This window comes from Ambystoma mexicanum, chromosome 6q (genome assembly GCF_040938575.1).
Source record: "Ambystoma mexicanum isolate Mex_15411 chromosome 6q, UKY_AmexF1_1, whole genome shotgun sequence".
NCBI lineage: Eukaryota > Metazoa > Chordata > Amphibia > Caudata > Ambystomatidae > Ambystoma > Ambystoma mexicanum.
In genome coordinates, this window is record NC_090937.1 from 240,768,838 (window position 1) to 240,792,333 (window position 23,496).

Here is a 23,496-nt window from a genome sequence, read left to right on the forward strand (position 1 = left end):
AGATAATCTTTGAAAAGGGAAGCTGAGAGCAACACTTTTCCACCTCGACTCCTGGCTTAGTGTCAATCATATCATAAATCATTGACAGTCACTTGCCAGTTACCGCCCAATATACTTAATGGATTCGGGGGGAGGTATATGCAAGAGCTATACTTTTCCACTTTGAGGCCTGGATTAGTGACAATAATATCATAAATCTTTGGCAGGCAAGGTTCTGTGGGGATTGACCACAGTCAACCAGAGCCTACGGGTGAGACTGGTCTGTGACAAGTATTCTGTCCTGAGGAAAATGTGTGTCTATAAGATTTACGTTGACCTGAGGTCAGCATTTGACACAATGCCTAGGTGCCGAGTGTGTGAGGTCTTACAGGGGCTAAACATTCTGGTTCATCTCCTAAGGGCTATACAGAATTTATATTCTGTTAACCGGGTTGTTTTCCATTGGGCACTGGATGGGAGCACCTCCAGAACTATTAGAATCGAGAAAGGGGAATTCCAGGGTGTGTATTGGCCCCCAAGTTATTTCTCAAATTCATTAATGGCTTACTGGAGGAGCTACTGGCCTGTGACACTAATGCTCCAATGTTAGCCGGGGATAAGATTTCGGACCTATTGTTTGCCGATGACGTGGGATTATTGTCACTGACACCAACCGGCGCACGCAAACAATTAGGGATTTTTATGTAAATTGCCTGGCCCTTAATATAGCAAAAACACAAACAATGGTATTGAACACAAGATCCAGAAGCAAGACTAGAAGGTTAAGTATGGCCCTTGATGAATGACCAATTCAACAGGTTGACTAATATGACTACCTGGGGGTAAGAGTAATGCCATCATATAGATGGGGCATGCACCTAGATAAAGCGAGGGTAATATTGGCAAGGTACATTGGCGTCCTTGCAAGGTTTACCAGGGAACAAGGAAATGGTGCAGTCTGTGTCTCACTGGAGGCCTATAAAGCACAAGTGCGACAGGCCGCAATTTACAGGGCAGAGTTATGGGGACAGGAAGGTATTAGCTCTCTAGTCACTGCTGAAAACAAGTATTTTAAGAACATCCTGGGACTAGCATCAGCCACACCCAATCTACCTGTACTGCTGGAAACAGGATTGCAGAGTATTGAATACATCTGTCGAGTACAGCCCATTTATAATTAGGTTCGGCTTTGGTCAAACTGCACTTTATCACAATATAAAGATGCTCTGATGGATGTAATCAATCAGGCAGGGGTCCCAGCTTTACCATGGGTTAGGCATGTCAAGGAAATGTCAAGTGACCTGGGCCTTGGGGAGTATTGGTCTAATCCAAGCACCATATCCAATGCATCCAAGGCAGTAAGTAAGGTGGGAGCCCTGGACAAAGTCTTGCGAGAGGATAGCCGTAAGTACACCGTACCACCGCATAAAGACAACAGAGGGTTAAGAAGAGTACTTGGATTATGTAAATCCCAAAAATGAAAGATTCTTATTTATTAATATGTGCATAGGGATTTTGCAACTGCAAGTCCGCCGCAAATGGAACGATAATGTTCCTGCAATGTGGCCACTGTCCGGCAATAGGAATGAGAATATGGTACATTTTATGCTGATATGCCCAGAGACTAGCAATGTTTTTGCCGTATATGCCACTTCTAAATATCTTGTGTGGATTGGACACTCAGAGCAATAAAGATATTAGTGCAATGATAACGATGTTGGGCTTACACACCTTATGAATTGCTTAATTGTCTAATGAATTGTTTTATTGAATAGCTTTACCGGCCGTGTAACAATGATTACTTTTATATATTCCATGTGCACTGTTTTAATGTATCGTGATAATTGTTGCTTTTCTGACATTTTGCTGTCAAAACAAAGCGTTATTAAATGAAAATCTCAATCCCCTTTAAATCCCCCGCTCACTTCCTGCCGACATCCACACCATCTAACACTGCAGACATGCCAGGAAGTGGGCAATCTAGAGTCCCAGGGGTCTGGCTGCGCAAGCCCACGTTTGCAGAGCCTGAGCTGGATGCTCTTGCCGACAATGTTGTCAGGTAAGCTGAGGCCTTCGATGGCGCAGGAAATAGAAGGACAAGCCAGAGGAAGAAGACAGCCATCTGGCAGGAAGTGGCCGACAAGGTGACAACTGTGGGGACCCATGCATGCCGCGTGACTGTCACAAGCGCTGGGACAACTTGCAGCTGAGTGTCCAGAACATCCTAGTGGCCCATAGGAACAAATCTGCTGCCACAGGATGAGGGGCGGTGGCACCCCTGTCCCTGATGCCCTGAGAGGAAACATGCAGCTCCATCCTGCACATGGAGGGCATCGTGGGAGTCGGGGCAACAGAGGCCAGAGCTGGGACCCAAGGCGATGGTGGTAAGTACAACAAACCGCATGTAAATGAAAATCCTGGCTCTAATTCACAGAACGTTTAGCGTGGAGCAAAGTGACTTTGCAATGCAAAAATACACTTTGCCCCATGCTAAATGGGCCTAATTCACCAAAAAGCAAACAGACCAAAGAAACAGTATGACAAGAGCAGGACACACACAATATAGCTTGAGTGTAATGCAAGCCCGCAGGTGTGACCCACAGAAGACTAACATCATGCTCATCTCATCCTAACAGACACATCCACTGATAACAAAGACACAGCTGGACCATTGTCAGGCTCAGCAATGTGTGGACAGTCCTGGCAAGGCCGCACCATGCACCCTCCTGCACCAGCACTGCCACCTCCTGCACCAGCACCACCACCTCCTGCACCAGCACCACCACTTCTACCTCCTGTGCCAGCACCACCTCCCCTTGCGTCAGTTCCACCTCCTCCTGTGCTAGCACCACCACTAGCTGTGCCACCGCCACTGTCAGTTGTGCCACTGCCAGCTGCTGCAAAAACCACCCCTGTGGGCAGTGGCCCCACTCTCCCTCATGTGCCCTCCGTACCACCATAGGCACACAAGCAACCAGGCCTAACATGGCCAGTACAGCACATCGGAGGAGGAGGACCACACCCCCTACCCGATCCTGTCTCTCAGCCCGGTGACATTCACAGCCCCCCTCATCCTGATGTGATTTGTATCACCCCTACCTCCAGAGCCTTGCATTTACCCCCAGGAGAGTGTCAATGACCACACCAGCAGGGGCTGTGGTAGGTGTAGGGGTAGGAAAAAGCATTTACCTGTCACTGTGCAACAGAGATAAGAGCAGGCAACAACCACTGTAGTAGGCAACTGCTCTCAAATGCCAACACAGGAGAGATTTACCAATGTCAAATAAATGTATATTGATAGTCCACTGCTCACACCATCCATTAACCCTTGGTGTGTATTAAAATACATGTACCTTGCATAACACATCAATACACATGAGTTCAAATAAATGCCCCACACTTTATAATCATGTTCTATGCCATGTGATATCACCCAGTAATGAACACTCAATGAATGTGTCTTACTCTGTCATGTAAACATTTAGATATTTTTAATTATTAGAAACATATAATAAAGAACCTCATCATTATTCTCATCACTATACACACCACACTTAAAATGCAATCAGCCATGAATGAAAAAGATGAACCATTGTCATTTGCTTCTACCACAAATAAATCAAGAGTGAAACTGATCAACCTTCTCTAAGAAATCAAAGTCACCTTAAAAACCAACTACCGGCCTCACCAGGTTCTGATGGGCAACCTCACATATCATGCTAGGCAATTTAGTACCTGCCTCACCAAATCATGATAGGCAATCTCATAGAGGCATCCGTCTCAATCAATAATCAATACCTCAATTCCTTTCTCAATGTGATATCAAATGTAGGGTAAAGAAAGCACCCTCTACCCCACATACTCACTAAGGTAGGGAACTGAAGAGAGCTGCAAAAACGGGATGCCTGGCCAAATCCTCAATTCAAAATAAAAATGAAAAAATTGGAAAAAAATCCCGAAAGACACTTGTTGCTGCTCCTTGGGGGTTTCATCAAAAATGCATAACGTTAGTATTAAATGCTTCAAAAAGAATTTAATGTATTGAAAAATAATTAAATGTCCATTGGGCTTACTGATACCAGCATATTGCCAATCCAGGATAAGTTGTTTGCTCTTAGGCTGTGAGGTGAATAAGGTGCCTTGAGGAAAAGTAAACATAATTCCCCAAACAGCTCAAAAGAAAGTAGAGTTTTGCTTAAAATAAATAAAAATAGCCAGTTTAAACCTTCAAAAGTCCAGAAAAAGATTTAGAAGTGGAATCACCCCTCCCATCAGGGGAAGACTTGTTTGCTCTTCATCTCCATCCAGCCTGCATCCGTGTGCTCCTCCTGCCAACTCTGTCGCCTGAACAGCCGTCTCCTGGGGTTGAACTCGCTGCTCCCTTATATACCCTGTGGGCAGTCCCTATTCTCATGTCTTCCACGCGTACTCTCTGTGCTACAGTGAGTGAATCTTAGCTGCATGCCGTGTCCACAAGGACAACTTGGCGGAGGACGTGGGTCTGTCCTTCATTGACAGTTAGAAATTTCGCCAATAATTGTATATTTAAATTTTAGCTGACTTCATTGCTCTACTGTAAAGATGACCAGTCCTGTCCTTCATTGACAGTCAGGAATTTCACCAACAATTTTTTTTGAACATCCAGCTGACTTCATCCCTCTGAAACCAGCTAAGGACAAGGTTCCCTATCCTTCAATGGCTTCAGTGTCAGTGAACTATGATACCCAGATTAAGACTACCGAATAAAACTACAAAAGGACTGCAGTTCAGTGTTTGCCTTTATCTTTGTCTTATGTTTGGCGAGAACATTGGCTTTCTTCCTACAGTGAGTCTGCATAGCATTTAACAGACATTGTTTACACAATCGGCAGGAGCTGTTCCAGACTCAAGGACACTGGCTCACAGCCCGGACTTTTATAAAAAGAAACTAACATACTTCTTCGCAACATGCAAAAGTAAATTTTGCGACTTGTATTTAACTAAATATGTGTGCATGTTTATCGGGATTCACTGTGCATTATATACATGAAAGCCTGTATTTCAAGTGTTCACCTCGCACTGTGTTATGTAGCACAAAGTCCTGTATTTCAAGTGTCTGCCTTTCACCCTGCAGAAGGCCTCTTTTTTCCAGTGTTTACACCACGCTTTGCATTTCAGCAAATACGATACCGCACTTTGCATTTCAGCAGATCCGATAATGTTTTCTTCGCACTGTGCTTTACAGCAGAAAGGCCTGTTCATGGCTCAAATGTGTGGCTAATGTGGGCAGACCTAGAAAATACATGTCTGTCCATCCATGCCCAACATCTGGGACATGGATATGCAGCTCCGTGCAACGGAGGACCAGCACGGGGCGATGACAGAACTGGCCTACCAGCAGCTCAATGAGCTGCGGCTTGTGCAGGAGTGTATACAAGTCAGCAGCCACAGGAGCGCACAGGCACAGAGACGTGTCACTGCTGCCCTGCTCAGGCTGGCCCAAAGGGTCCGCGCAGGGAATTAGGGGATCTCGGCCATGGCTGAGTCCCTCTCCCCCATCCTGCAGGCCACACTAGAGCAACTGCTGGTTCAAGAGACAGATCTGCCCTCCACCTTCACCACCCCTGTGAGCACGCAGCAGGGAAGCCCATGGTGCCACTCCCAGCAGATTTCCTCTACACCTGGGGCATCCAAGAGCCCTATGACTAAGAGGCAGAAAAAATGACTCTTGGCGTGACACTATGATGTTTTACTTTGTGACTTTGGGGTGTTAAGGGTGTCTGGGGAGGGGAGTGGGAGTGGGGACGGGCTTTGTGGGGGAGGTGTGGGGGCGGGGACAGGGTATGTGGGGAGGGGGGGTGAGGACAGTGTGTGTGAGAAGGAGGTAATGGTGTGGTGACAGGGTGTGTGGGGAGACAGAAGGGGCAGAGAGGGTTTCATTTAGAATATTATTTCAATACATAATGCTTTACACTTGAAGCAATGAGTGGACATTCCTTATTTTTGTGCAAGTATTTATTGTGTGTGCGCATCATATGAAGTAAGGTGCAAGGGAAGTGCAGAGTGAGAGGGGTACTAAAAAAAAGATGAGTTCTTGACAGGCCATGCGCCCATCCCTGGCCACCATGCGCACGTGCATGGGCCCGGCTGGCACTGCATCATCAACATCCTCCTCTGGTGGAGGAAAACCCAGATCTGGGGACAAGGGTATGTTGCGTCTGAAGCAGATATTATGCAACATTGCACAGGCCAGGACTATCTGCCCCACCTTCTCTCACCTGTACATGAGACATCTGAAATGTGCCTTCAAGTGCTTGAAGATTTGCTCACTGGTAACCTGGGTCCTTACATGCGCCCTGTTGTATGCCATTTCCTCCTGCATCTCGGGATTCCTCAGAGGGGTCATCAGATACAGAAGCAGCAGGTATTCTGAGTCAGCTGCAAGTGGTAAGGACACATGTGTGAGTAATGATGCTCGACAGTGGTGTTGCCTGTGACAGCGGAATTAGAACAGTCAGTCTGTGCATGCATGTCCCATACTTTGTCTTTCCAGGTCATATGTCTCATGACCCTAGTTGGCCTAGTCTATAGATTCTCTGGCAGTGGAGGGGGCGGGGTTGTTGCAATCTGGTACATGTAGAGCATTACATCTGGATGTCCTTTTAGGTTTGAAATGGCCTGGTCAGTGACTGCTACGTCTTTGCAGTCATGTGCTACTCCTGTGTGTTGTGGCCTGTCAATTGAGGCATGCACTGGTTGGTCCTGCATGTGCAGGATGTTTGCAGGGCATGCATTTGTGACATAGTCCCCCCTTCCCTTAACTGTCACTCATGCTGCAATATAGGTGTAAATGTTCATGTACCTACCCACCATCCTGGTCCTTAGTCCTCTGTGACATGCCATGTAAGCCAGCAGGGTGGTGTTCCGTAGGTCCATGGAGTCATGGATTGATCCTGGGAACCAGGAACAGCAGTGCATGATGGTCAGTTTGGCGTCACTGGTCACCTGGACATTGAGGGAATGGAACTGCTTCTGGTTCCTGTAGACCTCCTCTGAGGCGCGGGGAGCGGGGGCACATTGGGCATGCCTGCAATCACATAGAAGCGTACCTTGGTAGTGTTTAACTGTGCCTGCGTGCTGGCGAGGCACGATGTGCTGGCTCACATGGTGCAGGAGAGCTTCTAGTACCTGCACCCGCACTGTGGAGAAGGGTGGTTGTGTAATGCCCTGCAGCTGAGTCACGGAGTGTTGGAACGGGCCACTAGCCAGGAAGTGCAGGACAAACACCAGCTTCAGCAGCGGGGGTATGGCTGTCCTGATGCCGATCCTGCTGTTAATGTCCTTCTGTATGTGGGTCTGGAGGTCATGGATGCTCTCCCTGTTTAGGTAGTACAGAGTAAGTATCTTGGCGTCTGTGAGGGCCCAGGGTGTGGCTCTTAAGTGAGGGGTCAGGGCACGCCCCCGCCTCACCACCTGCATCACCTGTATCCTCATCCGTCTCCTCCTCCATCTATCCCTGGCCTCCTGTCACCACTGCTGCTGTTGCTGCAGCACCAGCAGCTGTACATCAGCGTCGAGCAACTCCAGGTCCATGGTAGCTGCAAGGAGTGGCAGCATGGTTGTGTTGGAAAGTGTTCTTGGGAAAGGTGTGTCCCTTACGTACTGTTCTTGTGTGCATTGGGTGCACCTTGGTGGATTGGGTGCACCTGTGGCTTTGCTCCCCTCAACTGTGTCCATTTTTCCGGCTGCTCTGAGGTTTATCTCCCCCTTTGTTTTGTCAGAATTACCAGCAAAACCTGCCCGTAATTCCAGCAAAACCATTCTCATGATATGCCAGTGATACCATTGTGCTGGTATTTTCGGCGTTGCTGGTATTTTGTTTGCCAGAATCACTGGCACTGGAAATTTCGTGTGAGGTGCTATCGGTGCCTGTAATTCCAGTAGGTGTGTTCCGAGGACTCATACTTTGCCGGTCCTGTCAAAGTGCTGGTAAATGGTATTACTGGCACTTTTACTGGAAAGCGGCTAGGTTATGATGACCCCCTATGTCTTTGCTACTAACCCAAAAGGATGCAAGTGTCAAGCTTAGTAACTGATGGCCCCGCTTCCTGATCACCCCGCTCCCACTCCTCCTCCTCACCTGATGCTTCGGGTTCCTGTCTTGCTCCGAACCTCTTCTGCCACAAGGCTTTTTTTTTGGTGTGCAGATAGGGTTGGCCGCGAGAGGAAGCCACCCTGACCCTTAGAAAAGAGGTCTAGGAGGGGCACCCCTTCCGCGACAGACTGGTCCGGGGAAAAAGCCTCACGGCATGAAAAACCCCTTTGCCAATTGGCGGTCCTCACTTCAGATGGTGTATTGAAAGGGAGATCCGGTATGATGCGAGTGTATCCAATATAAGAGCACACTGGTAGTTTCCAACAATAATGCACAAGGCGGTGGGAAGGCAAGGAAAGGGTATGCTGGCAGAGCGAGGGAGAAGAGAGCATAGAGGAGGAGGCTGAGCGACGAGGATGGGGGCACTAGGACAGAGAAGGAAGGAAAAGCGGTAAGGAGGGAAGGAAGCAAGTACGAGCAGAAGGGAAAACAGCGTGTCAACCCGAAAGCCTGAACGCGAAGGTTGCAACGCGTCGGCTTCCGGGTTGAACGCCAGGAAAAAGGCTTCCGACGGTGTAGCCTGAAAGGCTAGACCGTCACACTACGGTGCGTGGGAGCATGGCGGCAAACTCAATGGCGGCCCATACGCCAACGGGGCCACAACCGCCAGCTCCCACGGTTTGTGACAGTATGCCCCCCTCCCAGACCTATGCCACCAGGTTTACCTGGATGGAGTCTATGAAAGCGTCGGGTAAGAATAGGAGCATGAATGTGGGAAACAGGTTCCCAGGAATCCTCGGAACGAGGATAACCTTTCCAGGATACTAAATACTCCAGCCGGCCCCTTCTGTATCTGGAATCCACTATGGCCGCTACCTCATACTCCTCTGGTGAAGATGGAACAAGATCAGGTATCCCTTTCTTACTAATGGAGGGGGTGTCCAGATCTACCGGACGAAGGAGGCAGGAATGAAAAACTGGGTGTATACAATGCATACTCTTTGGAAGCAGCAATTTATATGCCACAGGGTTAACCTTCCTAGAAATCTTAAAAGGTCCCAAATACCTAGGAGCTAATTTGGTTGGATGGAGCCGCCAAGGCAGAAACTTAGCGGATAGCCATACCCGATCCCCTTCCTTCCAATTGGGGCGGGGGGTTCGGAATCGATCTGCCTGTCCCTTACATCTCCTTCGGGACTGAAGTAAATTCTGCTGAGCAACCCTGTGGGCTGAGGCTATGTCCGCTAAAGTGGATTCTATAGTAGGGATGCTGGTAGGAGGATTACACACTGGAAGAATGCCACGAGGATGCATTCCGTAAGTGCAGAAAAAAGGGCTAAGGCCTGCGGCAGTGTGTATGACATTGTTATATGCGAATTCTGCCATCGATAATAAGGCTACCCAGTTATCCTGCAAGCTATTGGTATAACACCTAAGGTACTGCTCAAGGGAGGCATTGAGTCTTTCGGTCTGGCCATTAGTTTGAGGGTGGAAACCAGAGGAGAGTGCCCGCTCGATGCCTAACCGTTGACATAAGGCTCCCCAGAAACGAGAAGTAAACTGACAACCTCGATCGGATATTATTTTATCAGGCAGACCGTGTAACCTAAATATCTCTTTGAGAAATACCTCAGCCATCTCAGATGCGGATGGAACCCCTGGAAGCGGAGTGAAGTGAGCCAGTTTGGAAAAAGAATCCATCTAACCATCAGACAAGTGAACCCTTGGGACGGAGGTAAGTCGACTATAAAATCTGCCGAAATCTGGGACCAGGGACGAACAGGTATCTCCGGTTGCACAAGCAAGCCATAGGGTTTATGAGTGGGATTTTTACTCTTGGCACAAACCTGACAGGTACGGCAATACTTCTTAACGTCCTGAGTGAGAGAGGGCCAGAAGAAAGAACGAGATATTAAGTCAAAAGTGCCTCGTATGCCTCTAACCTGAAGTAACGTGGTCATGACCCCATTTGAGGATCTTTAGTTGTAAAGTCTTCGAAGGGATGCATAGCCTCCGATCTACGAATAACTGGCCCTCAGACCATCTAACAAGTTTCCGTTGGTTGAGGGGCACCTTCATCTCCAGCTCCGGTGTGGTAACAGATCTAACTTCCTGGAGAAAGGAGGTAATAGCCCCCACTATACGGTTACGGGGAAACATGTACTCTAAGGGCGGAACCAACTGAGCAGCTTGTGAGTCTCGCCTGGATAAAGCATCTGCCAGGCTATTTTGGGTGCCAGGAATATACGTGATGGAAAAATCATATTGGCTAAAAAAATGGGCCCAGCGTGCCTGTCTGGAATTGACACATTCCATATTCCTGAGCACCTGCAAGTTCTTGTGGTCAGTGCGCAGTATAACCGAATGGGCACTTCCTTGTAACAGGTGTCTCCATTCTTCACACGCTGTCTTGACGGCCAAAAGTTCCTTTTCTATTGTTGAGTAATTCCTTTGGCTTGCTGACAGGGTCTTGGAGAGATAATCCACTGGGTGTTCTTCTCCGTCCTTAAATTGTAAGAGTACAGCTCCCAAAGCACTTGCAGAGGCATCTGCTTCAACTATGAAAGGTTGGGTCTGGTCTGGCTGATGCAGGACAGGAGCGGTACAGAACATCTTCTTTAAACACTGGAAAGCTTGGTTGGCTTGGTCAGTCCAGACAAAGTTTCTGGCCTCTTTCTTGAGTAGAGCTGTGATGGGCAGTACAATTTGGGAAAATTGTCTAATGAATTTTCTGTAAAAATTAGCCAGACCCAAAAACCTTTGTACATCTTTCTGGGAGGAGGGAGTGGGCCACTCTAGGATGGCAGACACCTTCCTGGGATCCATCAAGATGCCCTCCTGGGAGAGGATGTAACCTAAATAAGGAACTGAGGAAGTATTGAATACACATTTCTCGGGTTTGACCAGGAGGTGTTGAGATTGGAGACGAAGGAGAACAGTCTTTAGATGTTGGGCATGTTCTTGTGGAGAAGATGAGAATACCAAGATGTCATTGAGGTAGACGATAGTGTTCACATACAACAGATCTGAAAACAGGCGGTCCATAAATCGTTGAAAAATTGCCGGGGCATTGACTAAACCAAATGGCATGACTCTGTATTCAAACAATCCAAAGGGAGTTCTGAACGCGGTCTTCCATTCGTCCCCTGTTCTTATGCGTAGAAGATGGTAGGCACTCCGTAGATCTAATTTCGAAAAGATGGTCGCTCTTTGAACGGCCTCCAAAATGTCGGAGATCAGGGGCATAAGATAGCGATCTCGAACAGTGACCTTATTCAAACCCCTATAATCAATGCAAGGTCGTAACTCAGATGAGTCACGTTTTGGAATGAAGAAAAGAGGGGCTCCAGCTGGGGATCTTGAAGGCTGGATAAGCCCATTGGTTAAATGGGAGTCCAAATAGGTGCGTAGGACCTTCTTTTCCATAATGGATAATGGAAACATGCACCTGAAAAGCACTAAGGCATCTGGTACCAATTCTATGGCACAATCTTCCGGGCGATGGGGAGGTAATTCCAAAATTGGATTATCACTAAAGACTTCCCGGAAGTCAGCCAGATCAGGAGGTACACTACAAATGTCACACGCCTCTTTGCGTTCGGGAGTCAGGATCTGCACAGTCTCTTTCAGTATCTGCGACAAACAATTTTGTCTACAAAATACAGACTCAAAGGACATAGTGTTACGGGTCTAATCGATGGCTGGATTGTGTTTGCTAAACCAGGGGATTCCCAGGATGATTGGGAAATGGGCGGCCCGGATAAGATCAAACTGCAGCTGCTCCGTGTGTTGAAGTATGAGCACCTTGAGTAGTTCAGTAGAGAGGGTTATGGGACCCGATGACAAGGGTGACCCATCTACCCCTTCCACCTTTTGGATGTCTTCCCGCTTCAGCAGGGTGAGCCCTTGTTGGTGTGCCCACTGGGTGTCCATAAATATTCCCATGGCTCCGCTATCCAAAAGGGCCATAGAATGGAGTACTGTGGTTGGAGTTTCTAGTTGGATGGCCACCACCATAAGACGCAAATCCATGATGTCGGTGGGCGAGGATATGGTTACCGTGACATAGGGACTTGGAGTTAGACCTCGGAGACTCGTCCCCATTAGTTCCGAGGTTGATTGTTTCCCGCTCTCCTAGGGGGTACATCCGGACAGCTACGAAGCAGGTGAGTATTAGACCCACAATACATGCAGAGGCCTGTCTCCCTCCGTCTTCTTCTCTCTTCTGAAGTCAAAGGAGCCCGAGCAGCCCCTATCTCATTGGTTCTTCCTTATTACTTCGGGCGGCAACAGAGGAAGGGAGGAGGCACCAGGAGTGTGGGGTACAGGGGGCTTATGCTTCCTTCGTTCTACCCTTCGTTCATTCAGCCGGTAATGAATCTGGAGAACGAGAGACATCAGATCCGATAGGGTGGTAGGCCGGGCGATGCGGGCTAGTTCGTCCTTGGTCTCCTCCTTGAGACCACGACGAAATATGGTATATTGAGCCCGTTCTGGCCAACCTGCTTCTGTGGCAAGGCTCTTGAAAGTGGAGATATACATGAGTAAATCACTGGCCCCTTGTTGAACATCAAAGAGTTCTTCGGCTGCCACATGCGTGATTTCGGGTTGCTCAAAGGTTTGCCTAAGCAGGGTCAGGAAAGCCCCATAGTCACGGGTGACGGGATCGTTGTTTAAGACTTGCGGTGTTGCCCAGGCTAGGGCATTTCCGGTCATGTTGGATACCATGAATCCGACCTTGGTGTGATCAGAAGAAAAGGTCTGGGGGTGAAATGCGAAATAAATGGAGCATGCTTCAATAAATTCTTTCAATTTCTTGGGGCTTCCGTCAAATTTACCTGAAGACAAAGTCATGGGAGGTAAGTCGATCTCACGAGTTTCTCGGGTAGCTATCATCTGTCTTAGGGCTGCATTGTCAGCCTTGACATTCTGTAGTTCTACATTCATAGCCTGAACAGCCGTTACCAGTTCTTGGATCTGTTCAGGGGTGGCCATCGCTACACTTGGGCATTGCAAACTGTCAAGCTTGGTTACTGATGGCCCCGCTTCCTGGTCACCCCGCTCCCACTCCTGCTCCTCACCTGATGCTTCGGGTTCCTGTCTTGCTCCGAACCTCTTCTGCCACAAGGCTTTTTTTTTGGTGTGCAGATAGGGTCGGCCGCGAGAGGAAGCCACCCTGACCCTTAGAAAGGAGGTCTAGGAGGGGCACCCCTTCCGCGACAGACTGGTCCGGGGAAAAAGCCTCACTGCATAAAAAACCCCTTTGCCAATCGGCGGTCCTCACATCAGATGGTGTATTGAAGGGGAGATCCGGTATGATGCGAGTGTATCCAATATAAGAGCACACTGGTAGTTTCCAACAATAATGCATAAGGCGGTGGGAAGGCAAGGAAAGGGTATGCTGGCAGAGCGAGGGAGAAGAGAGCATAAAGGAGGAGGCTGAGCGACGAGGATGGAGGCACTAGGACAGAGAAGGAAGGAAAAGCGGTAAGGAGGGAAGGAAGCAAGTACGAGCAGAAGGGAAAACAGCGTGTCAACCCGAAAGCCTGAACGCGAAGGTTGCAACGCGTCGGCTTCCGGGTTGAACGCCAGGAAAAAGGCTTCCGACGGCATAGCCTGAAAGGCTAGACCGTCACAATACGGTGCGTGGGAGCGTGGCGGCAAACTCAATGGCAGCCCATACGCCAACGGGGCCACAACCGCCAACTCCCACGGTTTCTGACAGCAAGAGCCCTGTCTCTACGACAGTGACAAGTCCTGTATTGCAACTCATATTCCAAGACACTGTTCCTCAAAACCAAAAAGCATTTATATGAGTTGAAAAGATGGACAACATACTATTGAGCAGTTTGGCTATATTTTAAATTTGGCCATATCCTTTTCCAAACAGTAGCACAATCCTCCACAATTAGTAATTGTTCTTTTATAACACACTTATTCCAACCAGTGGTTTCTAAGCGCGGGATCGGGATTTTAACCAAGGCAAACACATTGGCCCTCATTAGGACCCAGGATTTAAGGGGTTTACGGCGCCGTAAACGGCGCCGACCCTTAACGCCTGATTCCAAGGTCCCTTTGCGGGATGGTGATTTTAACGCCTGCTTTTTGCAGGCGTTAAAACCCATGCCGCAAAGGGACCTTGGTGCTAATTACGCCACCGTAATTTACGGTGGCGTAATTAGCGCCTTTCCCCATTCCCATTATGCCCTATGGGGCAAAAATGGGAATGGGGAAGGGTAAAATGGGAAATGGGGATTTACCGCCCCACTCACCTTGGAATGGGGCGGTAAATCCGCCAACCACCATGGCGTAAACGTAGTTTACGCCTAAATAGTTTACGCCATGGTGGTAAGGGTACGACCCAGGCGGTAACTTACCGCCTGGGTCGTAATGAGGGCCATTGCCCTGAGCTATCCTTCCTCCCCAACACAATTATGTTTTGCTAGAGGGCTGCGGGAAGTATTTGTCAGAACCAGCACATCCAGACTAAGGCAGAGTGAACTTCCACCCAGCCTTGCTCGTGGCTCATTCTGAATACACCCTTCGAAATTCGATGTTCCCACCTGAGCCCATCGGTTTCGCAGGCAGATAAAAATGGGGAATTAACTTGTCCCGAGGCTTTCGCCCCACAGGGTTCTGTGTGGCAAGTCAAGCAGAGTCCCTGAATCTCTGAGTGCGATTCCATGCTCTCTGGGAGGTTCTGGAGCACTGTGGGATGAGCAGATCACGTTCACCTTCTCCTTGTGTATTTCATAGGGCTTTCAGAGCAGAGGTGTGTGGGCAAGCCAGCAACATGTGTTTTAGAGGAGTCTTGGTGGATTTTGGAGGCGTTTGGTAATCTCTTTTCTCTGTGCATTAGCTTTGAGGGCTTTATGATATTTCTGTGCATCTATGTTCTCTTTGTTTGTTTAGTATGCCCCGGGTGTTGTCTTTCTTTTTTAGTTTTGACTATTAGGTGGTCCTTAAGTGCAACTAATAAGCTGCACCTATTGCACTGGAGTCCATTTAGGAGGGATAAGGCATGTGGCAGGGGCACAACACGTGTGGGTAGTGTCTGTTTATTTACCCACCCACTGACTGCCCATGGCTATGCGAATCCCTATGGCCATTCCCACCAACTACCTGCCCCTCTTCGCTCAAAACACTTCTGCCTGGGATCCCTTGGGAGTCGGGACTAGCTCTTTCAAGTAGGTACATCAAACTTTGGCTCGCCAGTGTTCTTTCTAAACAGTCTGTTGGAGTTAATTACGTCATTGTGGCTGTAAAGTTGCTACTGCTATACTAAAAATGCCCTAACCATGTCTGCCTTCACCTACTTGAGTTATATCTATTCCTTGCACGAAAGGTCTGTAAAAAACAAACATTGACAAAGCCAACAGTCGTGGCTTGTGTATTGGTTTTAGCAATGCCTGGCACATCCTTACCTATAATGTGCCCATGTAATCATATCCTTTTCCAGTTGTTTTCATCTTATGTCCAGGTATTACCATTATGGCAGTGCCTAGCAAATGTCTATACCACGATTACACAAAAGCCAAATCTATTGGCTTTGCCAATTGTTGTTTCTCTTGTGCACACTCTTAAGAACGTTTTCCCCGTTGTTTCACCTTTTTCTTGTGCCCTTTGTTTTACCAAACAAAGTAAAAAAATAAAAAATAAAAAATAAATCCTTTTATATTCCTATACTCATTTGGATGTGTGTTTGTTCTACTAATCCTTAAGAGACTTCTTTTGATATTCCCTTTTAAATGTCTTCTTATTTGTTAAACCTAAAAAAAGTCCATTTAGTGTGTAAACCAGAGAACCTTTCATCGTGTGTGCGAGAACCCTGTGTGAATCCATTTGTTTTTTTCTAATCTGTCGCTTGCCTTTGTTTTTATTCCTTCCTTCCTAAAAAAAAGGAATTGTAAATATGAAGCAGGGTAGAGACTTGATTTTGAAGGAGGAAGAATTGGAGGAGACAGTGGAGACTGAGATCTTGTGGGACCAGGATGTTAAATGTCAGATAAAGGGCTTGGATGAGACTAGTGTGTCTCTTGTGGCTGTAGGCCCTATAGGTGCCAGATACCCACTGGTAGAGCAGATGTTGCCTTAAGTGGGGAAATCAGTGGGGTGTGGCTCAGCATGAGGAGAGGAGGCAGCCCTGCCACTGGAGTGTGTGTCTCTTCCATAAGCGGAGGAGGCGGAGGAGGGGGCAGGTCTGACAACAGAGGGCTTTCCACTGTCATAGTGGGAGGATGCAGAGAAGGAGACATGTCTAACAAGATACATTTCAGACACGCTACACTTATTGCTGGGAAATGCATTAACCAACTTTGGAGTTGGAGGGGAAATGGCAGTAGCAGTGTTGGTGCAGGTGAGGGGTTGGGGTAACCAGATACAAATGAGGAGTGGGCGTCGGTGGTGGTACAGGAGCAGAGAGAATAGCAGCAGGTGGAGGGAAGATAGAAGGTTCCCAAGCAGATGTCTTAGGAGGAAGAGGCAAAGTCCTCAGCACCTGTGCCTACTCTTGTAGATAGGGCATATCAGCGTCAGCCATCCAAAGTCACAGGGCATCTTAACAACGACATTGCCTATTTTGTCATGGGCCTGGGAGCACTTTTCAATCCATTGTAAACTGTACGCATTCGGCATATTAATCTAGATTACATCAGCCGTAGTTTCAATTCTAGATCTCCACCTCTCTTGTCACAGATGGCTTTCTGCAGTCCAAGAAATCTCAAGTCCTTCTTGTCATCCATCTAATGCTCTCCCTTCCAGTCGTTCACCAGTGGTAATTTTGAATCTTTATTCCCTAACCTTGTATTCTTGTTTGCAGCTCTCGGATTGTATTGCCTATGTATATCTTTTTGCACAGACATATGATGGCATAGACAGCACATTTGATTCAACATTAAATAAAAAAATTTACATAGACTTTTTTTTTTCATAACAACATTTTATTGATCTTACAGGATACAGTGTTACATGCAACAATGCAATATATTTCAATTTAAACGTTAATTAGTGCCTCTGTAGTCTAATGTGAGTTGGAGGGTGGAGGAAATGGTGGGTGGTGGTTTCTGGATGTGGCGATTCGGTGGAAAAGTTCTGGGTACCTGTTCCCTCTGTTCCGGAGTGTTCGGGGTTTGGTTGAAGATTAGCAGAGAGGACTGCATTTGAGCCATCTAGTAAGTGGAGGTCTCCTGGTGAGGGTTGGGTATTTGGCCGCATAGTCCAAGAATGGGTCCCATATATTCAGGGTTCTGTTTAGGGAGTCCGAGCGGATTGCTGTGATTTTTTCTGCTACTGCAATCTCCCAGCATTTGGCCCACCATAGGGCGATCGAAGGGCCATTTTTGTCTTTCCATAATCGAGCCATGGCGATCTTTGCAGCTAATAGCAGGTGGTTGCATAGTCGGGAAATATGACCTGAGATTGGGAATGCTCCATCGCCGGTTTCGCCCAGGAGGACAATTCCTGGGTCCCAAGGGATAGAGAGGCGAGAGATTTCTTTAATGTGTTTCAGCACTTCTTTCCAGTATATTTCTGCCTTTGGGCAGCTCCATACTAGGTGTTAGAGAGATCCGAGGGTTTGGCACCCTCGCCAGCATGTGGCGGGAAAGTCCGGGTTGGCTTTATGGATTTGGGTGGGGGTGATGTAATATCTGTAGCACAGTTTATAGCCTCCTTCTTTGTTCGTGACGCATTGTGAGCTTTTATGTAGTCTGGACCAGATTTGCTCCCAGCTTTCTGCTGCTATTTCCCGGCCATTATCCTTTTCCCATTCCGTCATATATTTTTCTTTCTTTGCTGGGTCCGATCTGTCTAGGAGCCGGTATATGATGGATATTTTCCCTTTGTTGGTCGGGGATGTTAACGTGAGCTCCAGGGCTGTTGGTTCTCTCGAGCATTTGTCCCGGGTCCTTCTGTGTGACATCCAGTGTCTAATTTGTGAGTATCGGAATCTTTCCCGTTCCCCCACTCCAAATTTTGATTTGCATCTCTCGAAGGTGATGGGTAAGCCTTCTTCAAGGAAATCGCTAGTTTTTGCCAGACCCCCTGCTATCCAGGCTTGAAAGTCTCGAGGTGGGTTTCCAGGGGTAAATTCCGGGTTGTTCCAGATGGGTGACATGGGTCCCAGGGAGCTGCGAAGTCCCCATTTCCGCGCTGTGGATTTCCAGCATTGGGTTGTGATGGTCGTGGCAGATAGTGGCCCGGAGTTGGCTTGAGGTTTTAGTAGTGGTAGGTGTGGAAGGTCATGTAGGGGGACCGGGCACCAAGATTCTTCGATTTGACGCCATAGCGGGGGGTCTACTTCCTGCACCCAAGCAAATGCGTGCGATAGTTGAGCTGCTAGCGAGTATCTGGCTAGGTCAGGGACACCCATTCCTCCTAGTGGTTTGCCTTTCATCATGATTCGTTTGTTGATCATGGGCCTCTTCCCTCCCCAGACAAATTCCATTAGTTTCTTCTGTAGTGCACGTATGGCTGGGGGTGGGATTTGTAGTGGCAGGGATGCGCATTGGTATAGCCATCTGGGGATTAGGTTCATTTTCAAAGCTGAGATTCGTCCGAACCATGAGATTTCTTGCTGTTTCCATCTTTTAAGATCATTTTGAAGGGTGCTGAGTAATTGTGGGATGTTCTTTGAGTATAGTCGCATTGGGTTTCCGGTGATCTGGACTCCGAGGTATTCTATGGCGTCTTTGGCCCAGGGAATTGGTGAGAGCGGTGCGAGGGCGGCCTCGTCCCTGTGGGTTAGATTGATGGGTAGTGCTGAGGATTTGGTTAAGTTGACTTTAAATCCTGACATGGTGCCAAACTCCTTGATCTCTTTCCATAGTGTCCCCAGAGAGGCCGCAGGGTCTGTAATGGTTAACAGCACGTCGTCGGCATAGAGTGTGATTTTATACTCGTGATTTCCCGCTTGGATTCCTTTTATGGCTTCATTTCACCTGATTCTGGCGGCGAAAGGCTCCATGGATAGAGCAAAGATCAGGGGCGAGAGCGGGCAACCTTGTCTAGTGCCTCTTGTGATACGGATGTGTTCGGACCTTGTGCCATTAACTCGGAGTTGTGTAATGGGGATTTGATAATTAGCCATGACCCATAATGTGAAATTGGGGCCGAAGCCGAAGCATTGGAGGACCTTGTGGATGTATCCCCAGTCCACCCGATCAAAGGCTTTGTGGGCGTCTAATGAGATTACCGCCATTTTTGCTTTAGATTTGTGAGCGCCTTCAATTAGGTTTAGTACTCGCCGAATGTTGTCATGTGTCCCTCTGCCAGGGATAAATCCTGTTTGGTCCCGGTCGATTAGGCTTGGAGGAGTTGGGCCCAGTCTTCTGGCTAGTACTTTGGCAAAGATCTTCCCATCATTGTTTAAGAGTGATATGGGCCAGTAGGATTCTGGGAGTTCGGGGTCTTTTCCCGGTTTATGAAGTAGGATTGTGATTGATTCGGCCATGGATTTAGTGACGGCTTTCGTGGATAGGAAGGAGTTGAATAATGCGGATAGTTGTGGGGCCAGAACTCTGGCGAATCTTTTATAGAAGGCTGCGGTTAGGCCATCTGGGCCTGGGGCGGAGGGTTTGAGAGCTTTGATGGCTTCAATAATTTCTTCTACTTCAATGGGAGCCTCCAGATGTTCCAGATGTGCAGGGTTGCGGGGCGGCAGTGCGCTCAGGTATTCTGGTAGATCTTCTAGTATTAGCGGGTCACTGGACATTATAGATGTGTGGTATCTCAGGAGTTCGTTTATTTTCTCCGATTGGGAGAAGAGCAGTTTTCCATTTCCTCCTCGTAGTTTAAGTATGTTGTTCCGATTACGGAGTGCCCTCAGCTTTTGTACTAATATCCTGCTTGCTTTGTTTCCTTTGGCGTAGTAAAATTGCTTTGTGTACGCCAGGGATTTTGCTGTCCGGTCGGCACAGTGCATTTCCAGAGCTGTTTTCGCCTTTCTCAGGGCCCGCTCGGTTTTCCTTGAGTATTGAGTTTTTAGCTGTGATTCGTGGAGGGATACTTCTTTTTCTAGTTTGGAGGAGGCTATGTTTGAGATCCTTCGCTGTTCAGCTCCGGCCCCTATTAGGACACCCCTAACCACCGCTTTCATTACGTCCCAGATTGTACTGATGGGGGATGTTTGTGTGGTGTTCTCTTCAAAGTAATTTATCAGTGAGTCCTGCACTTCGGCTCTTATGCTAATATCTAGAAGGAGTGAGTCGTTCAGTTTCCAGTACCTTTGAGGGGGGATTTCTGGCCTGAGATGGCTACGTTTACAGAAATCGGGGAGTGGTCGGAGATCATGCGTGTGTGGATTTCTGTGCCATTGACACAAGGGTAGAGGATACCAGGGATTAAGATTAGGTCAATTCTTGAGTATCCCTTATGAACATTGGAGAAATGTGTGTAGTCTCTTGAGGTGCCATTTTGTATTCTCCATGCATCTACTGTTTCTATTTCTCTGAACAACTTGAGTAATGCCAGGGCCTGCGTGTAATCATTATTCGTGGCGGGAAGAGTTTTGTCTATCAGAGGGTTAGGGATGGCGTAGAAATCTCTGCCAATGAATAGGTGGCCTTCCCGGAATGATAGGATCGTTGGTAAAATGTCGTTTAGGAACTTGCATTGGGAAGTATTGGGACTGTAGATTGAGACAAACGTGATGGGAAGTTCTTCGAAGATGCCTTTGAGTAGCAAATAACGGCCCTCCGGGTCTCTCCTTATTGTGATGTTGCGTAATGGGATTTTGTCGCTGAGAAGGATTGCCACCCCCCTTTTCTTTGAGCCAGAGGTGGCGAAGAAGGACTGTTTGTATCTCTTGAATTTTATGCGGTGTTCATCCTCTGCGAGGAGATGCGTTTCTTGCAATAGGACGATGTCTCCGGCCAGTTGACCCAGACAGTGTTCTACCGATTTGCGTTTTCCTGGGGAGTTCATCCCCTGTATATTCCAGGAGAGGAATCTTAACTCACTTATATTAGCCATCTCTGGCAGCTTGGCGTTGAGGCTGTATTGTGGGATTTATCCCTGGATTGATCTGTGGGTTTTGGATAAGGCTTGATGTGTGTGATGAATTGTGGGTTTGTTTTCGTATGTTGTTGCATGTTGTGTTGCAGAGTCCTTGGATGACTCTAGGGACAGTGAATAATCGTGATGAATGGTATAGTCCTGTAAGTTTCATTCTTCTTTCTGTATCTTAACTCCTTTCCCAACGTTGAACTGGTAGAGGGAACGTCTACCTACTGCCACTGGGGAACTTGTGGCACCAATGCGCTCTGTGTGGCCAACTGGGCCGCCGAGACGAACCGTGTGGAAGCTCGCCGGAGGACACGTCTCTGTATGGGTGCCTGTGAGTTGCTTGCGTTAGCTCCAGAGGGGCCTCATTTGTTCTTGGGTGAACGCTGCATGGGGGTCCACCGCCTCCTGGACCAGGAATCCGCTGTCGCATGCTCAGCCACCATCGCCGTCTTTTTTCGGGGGGCCCCTGAGTCTGCGTCGTCTACTGGGCTTGGACCATGACCCTCCAGGGGAATCGTCCCGGGGGGGACGAACTGGTACTTCGGGTTCGTCGCTGGGGACGGTATTGCTTGTGCCCATGAGTTTTTCCGCTTCTCTCAACGACTGTATTTGCCTCTGTGCTCCATCCCATTTAAATTTCACTGAGGTGGGAAAACCCCAGTGGTTTGGGATTTTCTTCTCTTGTAGCCAGGTTGTCAAGGGCCGCAGGGCTTTCCGTTTCAAGAGTGTTGCGCTCGCTAGATCTTGGTAGAGTAATATCATGGACCCTCGGAAGGTGATCTGTCTCATTTGCCTTGCTTCTCGCATAATGTCCTCCTTTATCTGAAAAAAATGTATTCTGGCCAAAACATCTGGGGGGAGTGTGGAAGTCTTCCTTGAAGTGGTTTTGTGCACTCGGTCCAATTCTAGTGGGGACTTGTCTGGGAGGGTGATGATAAATCGAAAGAGGTCCGATATGTAAGCTTTCAGGTCTGATTCCGGGATAGTGGTTGGGATCCCTCAGACTCTGATGTTGTTCCTCCTTGATCGGTTTTCCAAATCCTCCTGTTTTGCGTCAAGGATGTTGCATCTAGCTTCGAGGGCGGCAATCCTGTCCTTGTTATGTTCCTCTTCAAATCTTTGGTCACAGACTTCGGATTCAATTTCGGCAGTCCGATGTTCCACTTTCCCCATTCTTTTGTCCAGTGTGTTTATTTTCTTTGTGATTTCCTCAGAGCTTTTTTGGATTTCCCTGGTTAGGGCCGCTAGTAAGTCTTGCAGATCAGCTTTAGTTGCAGCTTGTGGCAGAGTGGAATCTGCTTCTGCAGCTGGTGGGCCACTTTTTTTGTTAGTATCCCCCGGCGGGTCGGCTTTCTTGGCTCTTTCAACAGCCGCGGATGTCATGAGGGTGAGAATGTCCGATTGTTTGGGTGTCTTCGCGCAATTAGACATTGTTGTGGAAGACTGGGAAGAGTGGCAGCTCTTCGGTGTGGGTAAGACAGTGGGAGCTGTGTGATATCCGGGAGGTTCTGGGGCTGGGACTCCAAGTCCAGAGGCGGGAGTCGCCTGAGTCAAGAGGGATCACTCTAAGGATTTTTGGGGAGGGGGGTCCTGGAAGCGAGAGGAAGCCGAAGTTGGAGCAGTGGCTGCGCCTGTGTCCAGGATAGATCAGGAGGGGTCTGCCGATGTGGGGCTCGAGGGGCTGGGACGGCGAGTCCGTGGGGCCTCTCCCCGCTGCACCCCTGGAGCAAGTAGACCGCACTCCCACTCCCTCCCCCAACTCCTGACCTCCCGACCCCTATGTTGGGGGGTCGCTGTGCAGCTGTAGAGGATCCGGGCACTTCCTGTAACCCGGGGTAGCTTGGATACGTAATGGGGTAGCAACCACTGCAGGTCTGTGGAGAGGTGGGCCAGGAAGGGGGGCCAGAAGATATACGGTGGAAGCAGGCCGACGAGGGGAGGGGGCGAGGAGCACCGGAGTTGGGGTGCAAAACCGAGTCTCAGCTTGATGTGATGGGCGTGCTGGCCTGGGCGGCTGGGGGGAGGAGGATCCAGGCGAGCTTTGGTGATGATGTGAAGTGGGCAGGAGGCCTTGCTGCAGTGGTGTCTGATCCGGGTTCCGTCGGGGATCCGCAAGATGGCCGCCGGGCCCAGAGGCGCAAAAACTGTGGGGTCTGCAGCGTGGGTCCTAGGCCCCCGGGTGCCGTTCCAGGACGGGCGGGCTGCGGCGCATTGAACCAGCTGCCCTTTCGCCCGCACAGTGCCCCATGTGTAAAGAGGGAGGCCCGCAGGTCGGAGCCTCGGGGGATGCTATGTAGTTTTTGAGGAAGTTCGGGGAGTGCAGGCTTGATGGACGGCTGGCTTCAGGTGTTGGGGAGCGACCTCTGGCCCCCCGAGGAGGGCCACAAGCAGGCGGCCATGCTGAGTATGCGCCTTGCAGCGATGCTTGACTCCGGATTCGG